Source organism: Anopheles ziemanni, chromosome 2 (genome assembly GCF_943734765.1).
Source record: "Anopheles ziemanni chromosome 2, idAnoZiCoDA_A2_x.2, whole genome shotgun sequence".
Classification (NCBI taxonomy): Eukaryota; Metazoa; Arthropoda; class Insecta; order Diptera; family Culicidae; genus Anopheles; species Anopheles ziemanni.
Genome location: NC_080705.1, coordinates 35,285,108 through 35,299,945, shown reverse-complemented (window position 1 = coordinate 35,299,945; position 14,838 = coordinate 35,285,108).

The following is a 14,838-nucleotide window of genomic DNA, read 5'->3' as shown; positions in this document are numbered from 1 at the left end:
CAAGGAAAAGAGAGCTGCCTGGTCTTTTTCGTGAAGGGTCACTTTGATCCCACCACTTCGTGATTTGCCTTGGATATTGCTTACAAATATCTTATGATAACTCCGCCATTCTCAAACCTGTGTTGGGGTAAGAGGTGGGACTCATCATCATCATCATTAAATAACGAGCGCAGTTAAGTGGTCCTGTTGTGCCGAATGCTCGGTAACATGGACCGGTTGGGACACAATCGATGGCCCCGGAGTATCGTCGGAGGGTTCCGACCTTTCCGTACTCACTGTCACAAACGAAAGCGCCGCTGAAGCAAGTGTAGCTGCTGTGGATGCTGCTGGTGCCAGCGTTACACGAGATACCTCGAACAATACAGGTGGTTTACGCTGCGGCCTCTCTTTAAACACAAGCGCGGTATCGTTCTGTTTTTGTGCCGTTACGGTGCGCATCGGTGGTAGGAAAGAACGATTAATTTCTCTTTCTTTCTCCGGGACCTTATCCGGCATCGCAATCGTTGCGCTCTGGCAGCCTTCCGCATTCAACTCCGTCCTGCCGTACCGCAATTTTAAGTGTTCAATCGCAAGTTGAACCGTTGGAGGAAAAATCAACGACATGTCAACCATTTTGCGCGCCTTTCCTTGGAGAGCTTCTCTCAGGCGCTGCAGGTTTTCGATGTCGCAGAAGCCACACAGTTTCGTCGACCTTTCGTAGGCTTCGATAAACCTCGGCCACTGTTTCGGCGACCCCGAAAACACCGGCAATCTTCAATCCGTCACCTTACGTGCGCGTATTTGCTCCTCCGTGAATGGAGCATAACTCGGACAGGCTGCTTCCTATGGTGTTTTAGTATTCCGTGGATCGTATTCAGTGCCGTTTGCCGTGTAGTGTCGTGATGTGTGTGAATGTGTAGTGTAGAGTGCATTTGCACTAGAAGTGATGTGTTTCGTGGTGTGCGAAAAATGGCGCTCCGCTTGCGCCAGCGCGTCCATTTCGCGTTGCCACTGTGTATGCATCGCTCACTCCCTTGCGATGCGTTTCTTCATCTCGAGCTCGTGTTCCCTTTTTTCGAGCTCTATCTCGGCAAGCTCAACTTGTCTTAATCTAAACTGATAGCTTTGCTCCAGCTCGTGCTCCTTTTTTTATACTGTACTAATTTTTTAGAATGTTGCAAATGCAACGTGGGTGTGAAATAAAGGAATTCTTTGAGAATTTCGCTTGTGGGAAAAACTAAAAAACTAGTCCTTTATTGGTCTATTTTTTCACACTGAGTGTGCCACATGTGTGGCGCCCCTTTATATCCTTTTGCCCGTGAGTTCCACGGGCAAAGTAATCTGTTGGTACTCAGCCCGTTACATTGAGCTGCTCCGTTACAAGGTTTTTACAAACCATTTGTAGCAAGCATATACGGCTCATTTAGTCGCGCATATTGCTGTCAAATTAATTAATGGGAAATGAGTTATTTTGTCTTTGACCTTCACCAATCGGTCGACATACGCACCTTCCGCAATCTATTCGGCAGCCGGCTGTTGAATTCATCGAACAACTCCTTGAAGGTAGGCCTCGCACATGGATCTTCCTCCCAGCAGCTCTTCATAAGCGAATAAATCTCCGCCGGAGCGTACGCGGGTTTCTGCATTCGATAGCCCTGCGTCAACAAACCAAGGATCGTTTCGTTCACCAAGACAGTCGAGTATGGTTCGGTGCCGAGCGAGAATAGCTCCCACAGCAGCACTCCGTACGCCCAAACGTCTGAGCGGGTGCTGAAGATGCGATCAAGGATGCTTTCCACCGCCATCCAGGCCAATGGAAGCAGTGCGTCGTTGTCCGATTTCCTGTAGACGTCATCGCGACGGGTTACTCGAGCCATTCCAAAGTCACCGATCTTCACGATACTTCCCTCGCAGAGAAGCACATTGCGTGCGGCCAGATCACCGTGGATGAGACCGCTCGTACTGAGATACTCCATTCCACAGGCGATCTGGCTCCCCCAGTACAGGAGGTCGGTTGTGCTGAACGGATACCCGGCAGCGCTGAAAGTGGTCATGTAAGAAATGTAACGAAAACAATTATTCGCACACTCATTTCGTTTTCTTGCACTTAATATTGCATCTCACGCAGAATCGGGAGCAGCATTGTTAAACAATCCGTCGTCGACATTATTTTCGAAATGCGGTCTGTTGTGTTGTAGAAAATGTTTCATATTTCCAAACCGACAGTATTCCATTACCAGCAGTAGCTCTCCTGGAGGTAGAAAACAGTTTGATTACGACTATCATAAGAGAGATTTTGCATAAGACCACACCCTAGGGCCTGGGCGTCCTTACCTTCACACACATTCTCCACTACTGCACCGAGTAAATTGACCACGTTCAAATGATGACCGACATGAACGTAAACTTTCAGCTCGGATAGCAGCGTGATCAGCATCTGTCTATTGTTGCGCTCCTTGGGCTCCTTAATGGCCACCACCGTCTCGAGCGATGGATCTTCTGATATTCCGGACACTTTCCCCATCCAGGTAACGCCAAACTCACCCTGCCCGAGCCGTTCGTACAGTTGTACCTGCTCTCGGGGTATCTTGTACACGTCCGGAAGGAAGCTTATGCTATCGCCACCAGCACCGTCCGTACTCTCAGCACCATCTTTGAGTAGTCTCACTTTACCCTCGGTGTACTTCCGATAGCTCCAGATGATGCCGACAACCAGAAGCACTCCGACGGTGGCAATGGCAAGCACCTTGGTTATAATCTTGCTGTTCAGTATCGCCTTCGCTTCACTCTCCGAGTTTTGCAGCAAAGTCTCGGTGCGTCGCATGCCGTGTTCTGAAAGAACCTCACACACCACAATTCCAAACTCTTTGGGAGTTATCACAAACACATGGTACACTTCGAACGCTGTACGGTGCTTAGAGTTGCTTATCTGCAATGAATAAAATATGTGTTTACATTGATGGCATTTGATTGAATTCATCCTGATTTTTGTCTTACCGTTTCAAGTTGTTCCTTGTCGCCAGTGTCTCTGCACTTGTCCCAAGTTTGATAGTCACACTCGATGAAGTAAAGTTGAAACGTTGGGCTATCAACGCCACGACTACGACACACGAACTCAACGGGATTCGACGATACCATTTCAACACGCTTCGGAGACATCGCTACCTCCCAATCACCTTATAACACCCGAACAAACAATTAGAATTACTAGCAATACCTGTATTTAAATCGTTTTACGAAACTCACCTTCGATGAATACGTCCCGACTGGTGTTCCGTTTGATTCCATTGCCCACACGACACTCGACCGTATAGCGTCCACTCTCCCATATGGATGGGCGGAGGATGGTCAGTGAATCACGCTTCACCCGATGTCGGATCTCGTACCGCTCGGTACAGTTTCCACACAGTGCTTCAGTTGGTGTACCATCCCGAAACCACGAGCAGTTGACTTTCTGAGAGTAATACTCATAGTTGATCGCAATGGTTACCGGTTTGCTAGCGACGGTATATTGACCACCGGTCCGAGACTCCTTTTGTAGTCGGATGGTAGTGGCATTGGTGTTTCCCTCCAAGAAGTAGATAAAATCTTCCGTCGAATTCAAAACGTACAACTTTAAGCTACTAAAGTAGGTAATGTTTGAATGCGAGCGTTTCGGCGTTTCACATCGGTAAGTTCCTGAATGTTCAACTTTCGTTGGTTCAATAACCAACTCTTTGATGGCGGCATGTTCCGTTCTAGTTATTGTTGATATAAATTTCTTTGACAGTAACCTATTCACCGTTCCATTTGCCTATAATGGACGTTATGTATCAGTATGCCGTTCATAAATCTGTTGCGAAATATGCCATACCTTTTCGGCGTTCAACGCGGCGGGAAAAATAGTCAGATTCTGAATTTCTAAGCCAGAGCCACATACAAGATGTACCCTTGTACCGGATGGAACAACATTATACGTAGCTGTTACCTGAAATACAATCGACTGTAATAACTTAAGATGTGCCGGTAGCCATTCGGGGAATAATACCTTGGAATCTAGCTTTCGTTTAAGATATATTCCGAATTTTGGTTGAAACATAACAACGTGCTTGTCAGTGCTCGAATAATGTGGTTTCCCTTCAAATACTGCAATTACAATCAATTTGTTAAGTTCAATTTGTCTAATCAATGTGTCAAGTCGGTCAACATTTTGCGTCGGCAATTTTTTGCACGCACCATCAGATCTATTTTTAAAAACGAGTTCATGCTGTTTATCAAAGTGATCCCGGCAGAAGAATCGGCTATGATAAGTATACGGTCCACTGGAAATTGTCACTCCATCCGTACTGCTGTAAACGCCTTTCACGGGATGTCCCTGGAATGGTAGGAATCCGTTGGATTTCCCCCGAACAATTATCCTACAGACGTTACCATACTCACATCCATACCAATCAAATCTATCTCAGCTCGAGAAGATGTTGGCTTACAGGGTATGTGCAACACGTGACCGATGGAAATTATGCTGTTCCCGGGCACTAGCGGCTGCTCGGGATCGTCCACGAACAGATAGAACGATGTCGCATGAAACTCTGCTTCGAGATCGGCCAAATGTAGGCGGAACACATCGTCGTTGGTCCATCCGTACTGCTCCCGGTATTGTCGCACTTCAGCATCCTTCGCACAGTAGTACCGTCCGACATGCCCGATGGACGCGTTTGTAAACGTAATCGACGCACAGTGCGAACCGTGGGATTGATTCGGTTCGCTGCATGCTGCCAGTACAGTAGACGTCTGAAAGGGCGATAACGTACACTCACGCTACTTGGTTGGTCAGCCCAAACTAATGTGTGCGCTTACCCAAGGGTAGTTTTCCTCACGATACCAGCTTATCGGGCTCGACGAAACGCACCGCAACGATTCCGACCCAGCGCCTTTGTCCAGCGTGTACTGCCTGACGTACGGTTCAATCGTAGGTGACTGCATTTGCCGATCGTACTGCAGCATATAGTCGGTAACGTAATTCGCTACGAGAATATGTTCCATTAACCACTGCTAGTTCGTACTCACGTGTAGATATTTACCATCGAGTGTGGAAAGCTGCGACACATCTCGTGCAGAAGCAGTAAAAACCAACATCACTAAAATGAAAATGATCATCTTTCGAAAAAGTGCGCTAGGGCAACCTTCTTGCAGCGGATCGGGGACTGAACTGAGACGAATAAAATTCGCTCATTAAAATCCGACTCACCGTAGCAACCGAAGTGTAAAAAATCAACTGTAAATTCTCGGTGTTATCATCTCTTCGGGTAATGTAGTTTCGGGGTGCGTAACAGCCAGCTGTTGGCTAACTGATAAGTGGTATCGATATGCATAACTGTTTTCCATTCGGAATGCTTTCCTCTCAAAATGTGTTGAGAAAAAACTATGAACAAATTTCTAGGTATTTGAGGCCAGCTTTCCTATCGCTCCATGGAATGTTCCATGCCGTTCACGTTACCCTTTCTAGGTCTTTCTGTAGAAGGTGTATTGTGTCGGAAATTGGACATGAAATAATCAGGCCCTCTTCCTGTTCGACCAGTTCCTGATCTTTAACTCAAGACCCCATCGACATTAAATGCAAAAGCACTGTTACATCGCAAAAGTTGCCTAAAAACACGTCTATCAAACAGTTCGGTTAGTATGAGGTTTTCCAAAGAAAGGTACTTGACCCGAGTTACAGCATATTGTACCAGTTTTTGTGCTCCACCGTACATGCAAGCCCTACTACTTTAGCTTCTGCTACGCATGATAACCCACATTATTGCGATGCGAACCCCCTCAAACAGGAATAAAACAATCAGTTTCAGGAACAGTTTTACAGTGCGATTCCATATTTTCTGGCATATTTAAATATCGCCTACGTGTATTTAAAATCCTTTTGACCCAGGATGTCACGGATCGCGGTCGCTGGGGACCTCCCCAATACCTGGAGCTCGGCTAATAGTTCGGGAAGTGCGCAGTATTTACGTGGAACGAATTGTTATCAATGCAAATTGTTGTTAAGTTTTTATAATTAGCTTTTTTGTGAGTGAAACCGTTCCGTTTATTGCGCAGTATTAAGGTGTTATCGTTAGTTTTTATTAGCTTTATGTGTGTGAACACTATAATTATTTTTGATTGTATCGGTTAGCACCAGCAGTTTTTTTTGTCTGATTCTGCGCCAGCATCAGAGGAGGCGTAAAATTTATGTCAAGCTTAGGGCCAGCGGCAGCCGAGCGGTAGCACCGGTTAGAAAATCGGCCCATGAGCGTTATGGCTTACCACCTTGATGGCGTGCTTTCAAATCCGAACCGAGACCAGACACTCCCCTGTACGAGAACACTGACTATTATCCACATACACAAAGCGAAGACGGCCGTTACACCAAGAAGAAGAAGAAGAAGAAGGGCCTACGAACGACGTAAAACTTCTTTACGCGAACGGACACCACGCGCGGCTCGTTCGTGCCCGATACGATCGCGATCCCCAGCCGAAGTGAGTGAGCTATCAGTGAATGGACCACGGCTTATCCATCGGGTCAGATCCTATCACAACAACTATCGCTTTAAGCGCCTTTTCGTTCCCGTTTATTGATACCATCCTCGAACATCCTTGTGTTGTTCAATGCTGCATGGTGATTGCTCTTCAACTTTATTCGGTATTGAGTTCAGAGAAAACGTAGAACCGATCTCAAGATACTTTAAAAATAGTTGTGATGGTTTCTTTTTATTTCAATCACCATTACACGTATTTTTGTGTGCTACTTCTTGTGTTTTACCAATTTTAATTTCCGAGCAGTTGTAAAATAGAATAACTAATTGCATCAAATATATGCTTTATATGAATCTACAATAATTACCATTGTGACTCAGCTTTAACAGACAACTTATTCATCTTGTTAAAGTACAATCGAATTCTGGAATATCTGAAATGTTTCTAACGTCCCTCACCTACTAAAATTTTAAGAAATACAAATGATCAATGAACATGGCCGTGCACTTTCAGCTCGGATACCAGCGTGATCAGCATCTGCCTATTGTTGCGCTCCTTAGGCTCCTTAATGGCAACAACCGTCTCGAGCGATGGATCTTCTGACATTCCGGACACTTTCGCCATCCAGGTAATGCCAAACTCACCCTGGCCGAGCCGTTGCACCTGCTCTCGGGGTATCTTGTACACGTTCGGAAGGAAGTTTATGCTATCGCCACCCGCACCGTCCGCACTATCACCACCAGCTTTGGGTAGTTTTACTTTACCCTCGGTGTACTTCTGATAGCTCCAGATGATGCCGACAAACAATAGTACTCCGACGGTGGCAATGGCAAGCACCTTGGTTATAATCTTGCTGTTCAGTATCGCCTTCGCTTCACTCTCCGAGTTTTGCAGCAAAGTCTCGGTGCGTCGCATGCCGTGTTCTGAAAGAACCTCACACACCACAATTCCAAACTCTTTGGGAGTTATCACAAACACATGGTACACTTCGAACGCTGTACGGTGCTCAGAGTTGATTATCTGCAATGAATGAAAAATGTGTTTGCATTTATTGCATTTGATTGAATTCATCCTGATTTTCAATTACCGTTTCAAGTTGTTCCTTTTCGCCAGTGTCTCTGCACTTGTCCCAAGTTTGATAGTCACACTCGATGAAGTAAAGTTGAAACGTTGGGCTATCAACGCCACGACTACGACACACCAACTCAACGGGATTCGACAGTACCATTTCAACACGCTTCGGAGACATCGCTACCTCCCAATCACCTTGTAACACCGGAACAAACAATCAGAATTACTAGCAATACCTGTATTTAAATCGTTTTACGAAACTCACCTTCGATGAATACGTCCCGACTGGTGTTCCGTTTGATCCCATTGCCCACACGACACTCGACCGTATACCGTCCACTCTCCCATATGGATGGACGGAGGATGGTCAGTGAATCACGCTTCCACTCATGCCGGATCTTGTACCGCTGTGTACAGTTTCCACACAGCGCTTCGGTTGGTGTATCATCCCGAAACCACGAGCAGTATACTTTCTCCGAGAAATACTCGTAGTTGAACGCAATTACTACCGGTTTACTAGCGACGGTATCTTGACCATCGGTTCCAGATTCCTTCCGTACTCGGATGGTCGTGGCATTGGTGTTACCCTCCATGAAGTAGATAAAATCTTCCGACGAATTCAATACATACATCTTGAGGCTACTAAAGTAGGTAATGTTTGAATCCGAGATTTCCGACGTTTCACAACGGTAAGTTCCAGAATGTTCAACCAGCGGGTTGATGAACCACCCTTCGAGTTCTTGATGAGCTGTTCTTGTTATTGATGATTTAGTTGACTTGGACACTAAATTAGCTAGCGCTCCATTTGCCTATAATGGACGTTATGTATTAGTATGCCGTTTACAAAGCTTTTGCAAAATATGTCATACCTTTTCGGCGTTCAAAGCGGCGGGAATAATAGACAAATTCGGTCGAGCGTAGCCAGAGCCACATCCGAGATTTGTTCGTCTACCAGACGGAATAACGATGTACGAAGCCCACGTCTGAAATACAATCGAATACATTCCTAATTTTTCGTCAAACGTAACAACATACCTGGTGGATGCTCGAAAAATACGGCTTTCTGTCGAAATCTACAACCACAATCCATTCGTTAAGTATTGGTCGACATTTTGCGTCCACAATCTTTTGCACTCACCGTGTGTTCTATTTTTTAAAATAAGTTCATGCTGTTTGTCAAAGCGATCCCGACACAAGAATCGGCTCTGATCATTATACAGTCCATAGTAAATTGTCAGTCCATACATGCTGCTGTAATCGCCTTTCACGGGATATCCCTGGAATGGTAGGATTCCTTTGGAATTCCCCTGAACAATTATCCTAGAAACGTTACTATACTCACATCCATATCAATCAAATCTACCTCAGCTCGGGGAGATGTTGGCTTACAGGGTACGAGCCACACGTTACCGATGGCAATAATGATGTTCCCGGGCACTAGCGGCTGCTCGGGATCGTCCACGAACAGATAGAAAGATGTCGCATGAAACTCTGCTTCGAGATCGCCCAAATGTAGGCGGAACACATCGTCGTTGGTCCATCCGTACTGCTCCCGGTATTGTCGCACTTCAGCATCCTTCGCACAGTAGTACCGTCCGACCTGCCCGATGGACGCGTTTGTAAACATAATCGACGCACAGTGCGAACCGTGGGATTGATTCGGTTCGCTGCAAGCTGCCAGTACGGTAGAATTCTGAAAGTGCGATAACGTACACTCACACTGCTTGGTTGATCAGCACCAAACTGATGTGTGCCCTTACCCAAGGGGAATTTTCCTCACGATACCAGCTTATCGGGCTCGACGAAACGCACCGCAACGATTCCGACCCAGCGCCTTTGTCCAGCGTGTACTGCCTGACGTACGGTTCAATCGTAGGTGACTGCATTTGCCGATCGTACTGCAGCATATAGTCGGTAACGTAATTCGCTACGAGAATATGTCATTAACCACTGCTAGTTCGTACTCACGTGTAGATATTTACCATCGAACTGCGGCATATCCCGTGCAGAAGCAGTAAAAATCAACATCACTAAAATGAAAATGATCATCTTCTGAAAACGTGCACTAGGACAGCTGATCGGTGACTGAACTGAGGCGAATAAAATTCACCCATTAAAAACCGGCTTGCGGCACAATCGCCTTAGCAACCGAAGTGTAAAAAATCAACTGTAAATTTTCCCTGTTATCATCTCTTTGAGTGAAGTATTTTCGGGGTGCGTAACAGCCAGCTGTTGGCTAACTGATATGTGGTATCTACATACATGACTGTTTTCCATTCGGAATTCTTTCCTCTCAAAATTTGTTGAGAAAAAACTTGCGTTCCCGCAGGTCCAACTCGAACTTTGGTATGTTCACGTTCGGGCTCAGTACATTCCACTCGCCACAAGTTTTCGCTATGCCCAAGTAACATTTCCAAGACCTATTAGACTTCAACAAGTTTTATCAATGTTTTAACATGGGTGTACCAAGTCCAATTGATTTTATAGAGGTTTCTCAGCAGGCAAAATAGTTTTAATTATTTTGACATCCTTAAAACCTTTTGAGGATAGCTATAAAACCGCTCATTAAGTCTAAAATCTTAGTAGACTTGAAGAGTCTGTAAATACGCTGTTAAGTCCTTCTTAAAACCTTCTCTTAAAACCAATCAGTGATTTTAGGTCTAGAAAAGGTTTTAAGGGATGGTTTTGACAACGTTCTGCAGAGTGGGCCCTCTTACACTTAAAACGGGTTTATGAATGTTTTATCACAGCCTTTAAGATATTTTACTCTTGAGATGAGACTCAATGATGAGCATGAACAACATCGTTAGAACCATGATAAAACTTAAAATGTTACTTGGGTGCCTACGAGCGTCTCCATAATGCGCCGGAAGTGAACTCACATACTGGCACATGAGCATCGCTGGTGCAATAGGCCGTCGGCAGATGTAGTAGCAGGTGTCGAAATTGTTTGTTTGCAATACCTGCAATTGAAGCAGGTATTTGTCCGTGGGCTGGGAACCTTCAAATGGGCGAAAGGGAAGCAAGGTATTCCTGACGGTCCAGGTACCTGGCCTCAAAAAACCTAGTTGGCAATTATAAATAATTGCCTTAACACGTTCCGTACCAAGCACAAAACGGTATAGTTTCCTGCGGGCCCAAAAAACGCAAATTTTGCTTTGCAATCGTTCGTACGATTGCGAATGGAATCGTTCGTACTGTGTGTGGGACCGATCTACCCTTTGGTCCGTTGGAGAGAAAGAGATAGAGTTATTGTCATCTCGTTCTTTCTAGCCGAAAGGTACCGAAGTACTATTTTTATTAGCGTCTTCCACACTTGATGCGGTTCCGCTAAAGCAAACGCTTCACCCATATTTGGGTACGCGGGCCCCCAGGAAACATAGCCGTTACCCATATTTGGGTGACGCGGTACGGAACGTGTTAAAGACCAAATCGGCGTAGTGCGAGTGCCACCACGCGTAACGGAATAAAATCGTCCTATTAAATTTAGTTTGAGCGTTACTTAGCGTTATTTCGACCAAGCGTTTTTCGACTGTCGCGCCTCATCAGGTGTTTCAACACCTCAAACCAAACACGCGAATAACAAACAGTAGATGCTTGGTTGGTTTGTTTCCACAACATACCATAAATAAAATAATCATTTAATAACCGAAACATAAAAGTCAACATGAAAGGTACGTCAACTGTCCTAACCTTGGTTATTGATTCACCATACTTTTTATGGGATTGTGGATGTAGTGCGCAGTATTTACGTGGAACGAATTGTTATCAACCCTAATCGTTATTAAGTTGTTATAATTAGCTTTTTGTGAGTCAAATCGTTCCGTTTATTGCGCAGTATTAAGGTGTTATCGTTATTTTTTATTAGCTTTATGTGTGTGCTGTGTTTCGAGCTTTGTGTTTTTGTTTTTTTGTTTACGAATTCAAATTTGGTGAAACATTTTGAAAACTATAATTTCTTTTTGATTTTGGGGGTCCGCGACAGCCGAGCGGTAGCGCTGGTTAGAAAATCGGCCCATGAGCGCCAGGGCTCTCATCACTTCTGCGGTGGGTTCGAATCCCAACAGAGACCGGACCCTCCCCTGTACGAGAGGACTGACTATCCACGTACAACAAAGAAACAAGTCTCGTAAGCCCTTAACGGGCAGGCATGACCAAGAGGTCGTTACGCCAAGAAGAAGAATTATTTTTGATTGTATCGGTTAGCACAAGCAGTTCTTTTTGGACTGAAATGTCTGATTCTGTGGATGTACAAGATGTGGCTCGTAAGCCCTTAACGGGGGCAGGCATGACCAACTTAGTCGTTACGCCAAGAAGAAGAAGAAGAAGAAGAAGTGCTGCCATTATTCCAGGAGCCACCACCTGAGCTTAGCCAATTGTTTATCAACAAGTCATTCATTGACAATATCCCCCGATGCAACGGTGTATTTGCTTTCACCTCAATGGGCGTATCGGTGAAAGCAAGAGATCGCGGACAGCAGACAGTGAGTGGCTCAAGGCTTATCCATCGGGTCAGATCCTATCACAACAATTATCACTTCGCTTCCGTTTATTGATACTATCCTCGAACATAATTGTGTTGTTTAATGTTGCATGGTGATTGCTGTTCAACTTTATTCGATATTGCGTTCTTGGAAAACGTAGAATCGAGCTCAAGAAACTTTAATAATAGTTGTGATGGTTTCTTTTTATTTCTATTAACTTTACACGTATATTTGTGTGTTACTTCCGGTTTTTGCAACCAATTTTATTTTCAGAGCAATTATAAAATAGAATAAACTAGCTTGACGCCCCGGCGTTGCTCGGTGCCGAAGGGATTGAGAAAAGAATTATGGTTTTAACTATTACTTGAATGATATGTTTGAATTTAGTAGTTACAATAACGACATATTTAATATCTTTGTATAAACCTTAGGGTGCCTATGTTGGATGATGGACACCTTGACATTTGTTTACATGCTTGTTTTGTCTGTGTTAGTAAAACTGAGTTTAAATTGTACAATTTAGATGATTTCATAAAAAAAAATAGTGATCAAACAAACCTTCAACAACATCTGCAGTACTTTAACTTAATGTGTGAAAAGTTTCAGAAGCGGCGGTTCAGTATTGGTCGAGTTTTTAGTGTAATCAGAACTCCATACATAAAAAAAGCTAAAATATGTAGTAGATAATTGCACCACATATGTGTGATTTGTTCGAAACGGCCTCGAAACTATCGCTACTAGCTTTTTTTAATTCCTACGTTGTATTTATGTCTTTAGCTCAATGCAAAACGCGTACTTGTCGTGCCACTATCCAATCGCAAGAGAGCTACGATACCGGTAAAATTTATCCTAGCCTGCTGCGTTGGTAAAAAATGCACCCTTGAAACGCAGAGTTGAGAAACGTCTACTCGAACCTACTTGGTACGTGTTACACAATTCAAACCAGCCTTGTGTCTTCGTTAATTTGGTCAACTTTCTTTGATTTCAAGACAGGAATCCCCTACTGTAATTTGTGAGATTCCTTCCTCCCTTTGTTCCATCGGAAGTGGCATTTTAGTTTTCGTGATAACGATAGCCATGGTTTGCTGAGCTTTGGAAGCGGTTTGTGGTGACCCTGCGTTTGAGGAAAAGTATCGAACATTAATCGTGTGGGTCTTTAATCGTTCTTCCTTTATGTCACTTACATACTGATTCGTTCACGTAAACGCGAAGTGGAGTTTTCGGTGAACCCGCCTTCTTCTCCAAAGCGTTCATATGCATATACGGCTCGTTTAGTCGGGCATATTGCTGTCAAATCGAAATAAAGGGCAATCAGATATTTTGTCTTCAACCTTCACTAACCGATCGACATACGCACCTTGCGCAATCTATTCGGCAGCCGGCTGTTGAATTCATCGAACAACTCCTTGAAGGTAGGCCTCGCACAAGGATCTTCCTCCCAGCAGTTCGTCATAAGCGAATAAATCTCCGCCGGAGCATACGCGGGTTTCTCCATTCGATAGCCCTGCGTCAACAAACCAAGAATCATTTCGTTCACCAGGACAGTCGAGTACGGTTCAGTGCCGAGCGAGAATAGCTCCCACAGCAGCACTCCGTACGCCCAAACGTCTGAGCGGGTGCTGAAGATGCGATCCCGGATGCTTTCCACCGCCATCCAGGCCAATGGAGGCAGTGCGTCGTTGTCCGATTTCCTGTAGACGTCATCGCGACGGGTTACTCGAGCCATTCCAAAGTCACCGATCTTCACGATACTTTTCTCGCAGAGAAGCACATTGCGTGCGGACAGATCACCGTGAATGAGACCGCTCGTACTGAGATACTCCATTCCACAGGCGATCTGGCTCGCCCAGTACAGGAGGTCGGTTGTGCTGAACGGATACCCGGCAGCGCTGAAAGTGGTCATGTAAGAAATGTAACGAAAACAATTATTCGTAAAATCATTTCGTTTTCTTGCACTTAATATGGCATCTCACCCAGATTCTGGAGCAGCACTGCCAAACAATCCATCGTCGACATTATTTTCGAAATGCGATCTGTTTTGTTGCAGAAAATGTTTCATATTTCCAAACCGACAGTATTCCATTACCAGCAGTAGCTCTCCTGAAGGTAGAAAACAGTTTGATAACATCCATAAGTCTACCCCTTCGGTCCTGGGCGTCCTTACCTTCACCCACATTCTCCACTACTGCACCGAGTAAATTGACCACGTTCAAATGATGACCGACATGGACGTGCACTTTCAGCTCGGATAGCAGCGTGATCAGCATCTGTCTATTGTTGCGCTCCCTGGGTTCCTTAATGGCCACCACCGTCTCGAGCGATGGATCTTCTGATATTCCGGACACTTTCCCCATCCAGGTAACGCCAAACTCACCCTGCCCGAGCCGTTCGTACAGTTGCACCTGCTCTCGGGATATCTTGTACACGTCCGGAAGGAAGCTTAAGCTTTCGCCACCCGCACCGTCCGTATTCTCAGCACCATCTTTGAGTAGTCTCACTTTACCCTCGGTATATTTTCGATAGCTCCAGATGATGCCGACAACCAGAAGCACTCCGACGGTGGCAATGGCAAGCACCTTGGTTATAATCTTGCTGTTCAGTATCGCCTTCGCTTCACTCTCCGAGTTTTGCAGCAAAGTCTCGGCGAATCGCGTACCGTGTTCTGAAAGAACTTCACACACCACAATTCCAAACTCTTTGGGAGTTATCACAAACACATGGTACACTTCGAACGCTGTATGGTGCATAGAATTGGTCAACTGTGATGGATACAGCATGTGTTTACATTTATGGTATTTGATTTTCTTCATCCTGA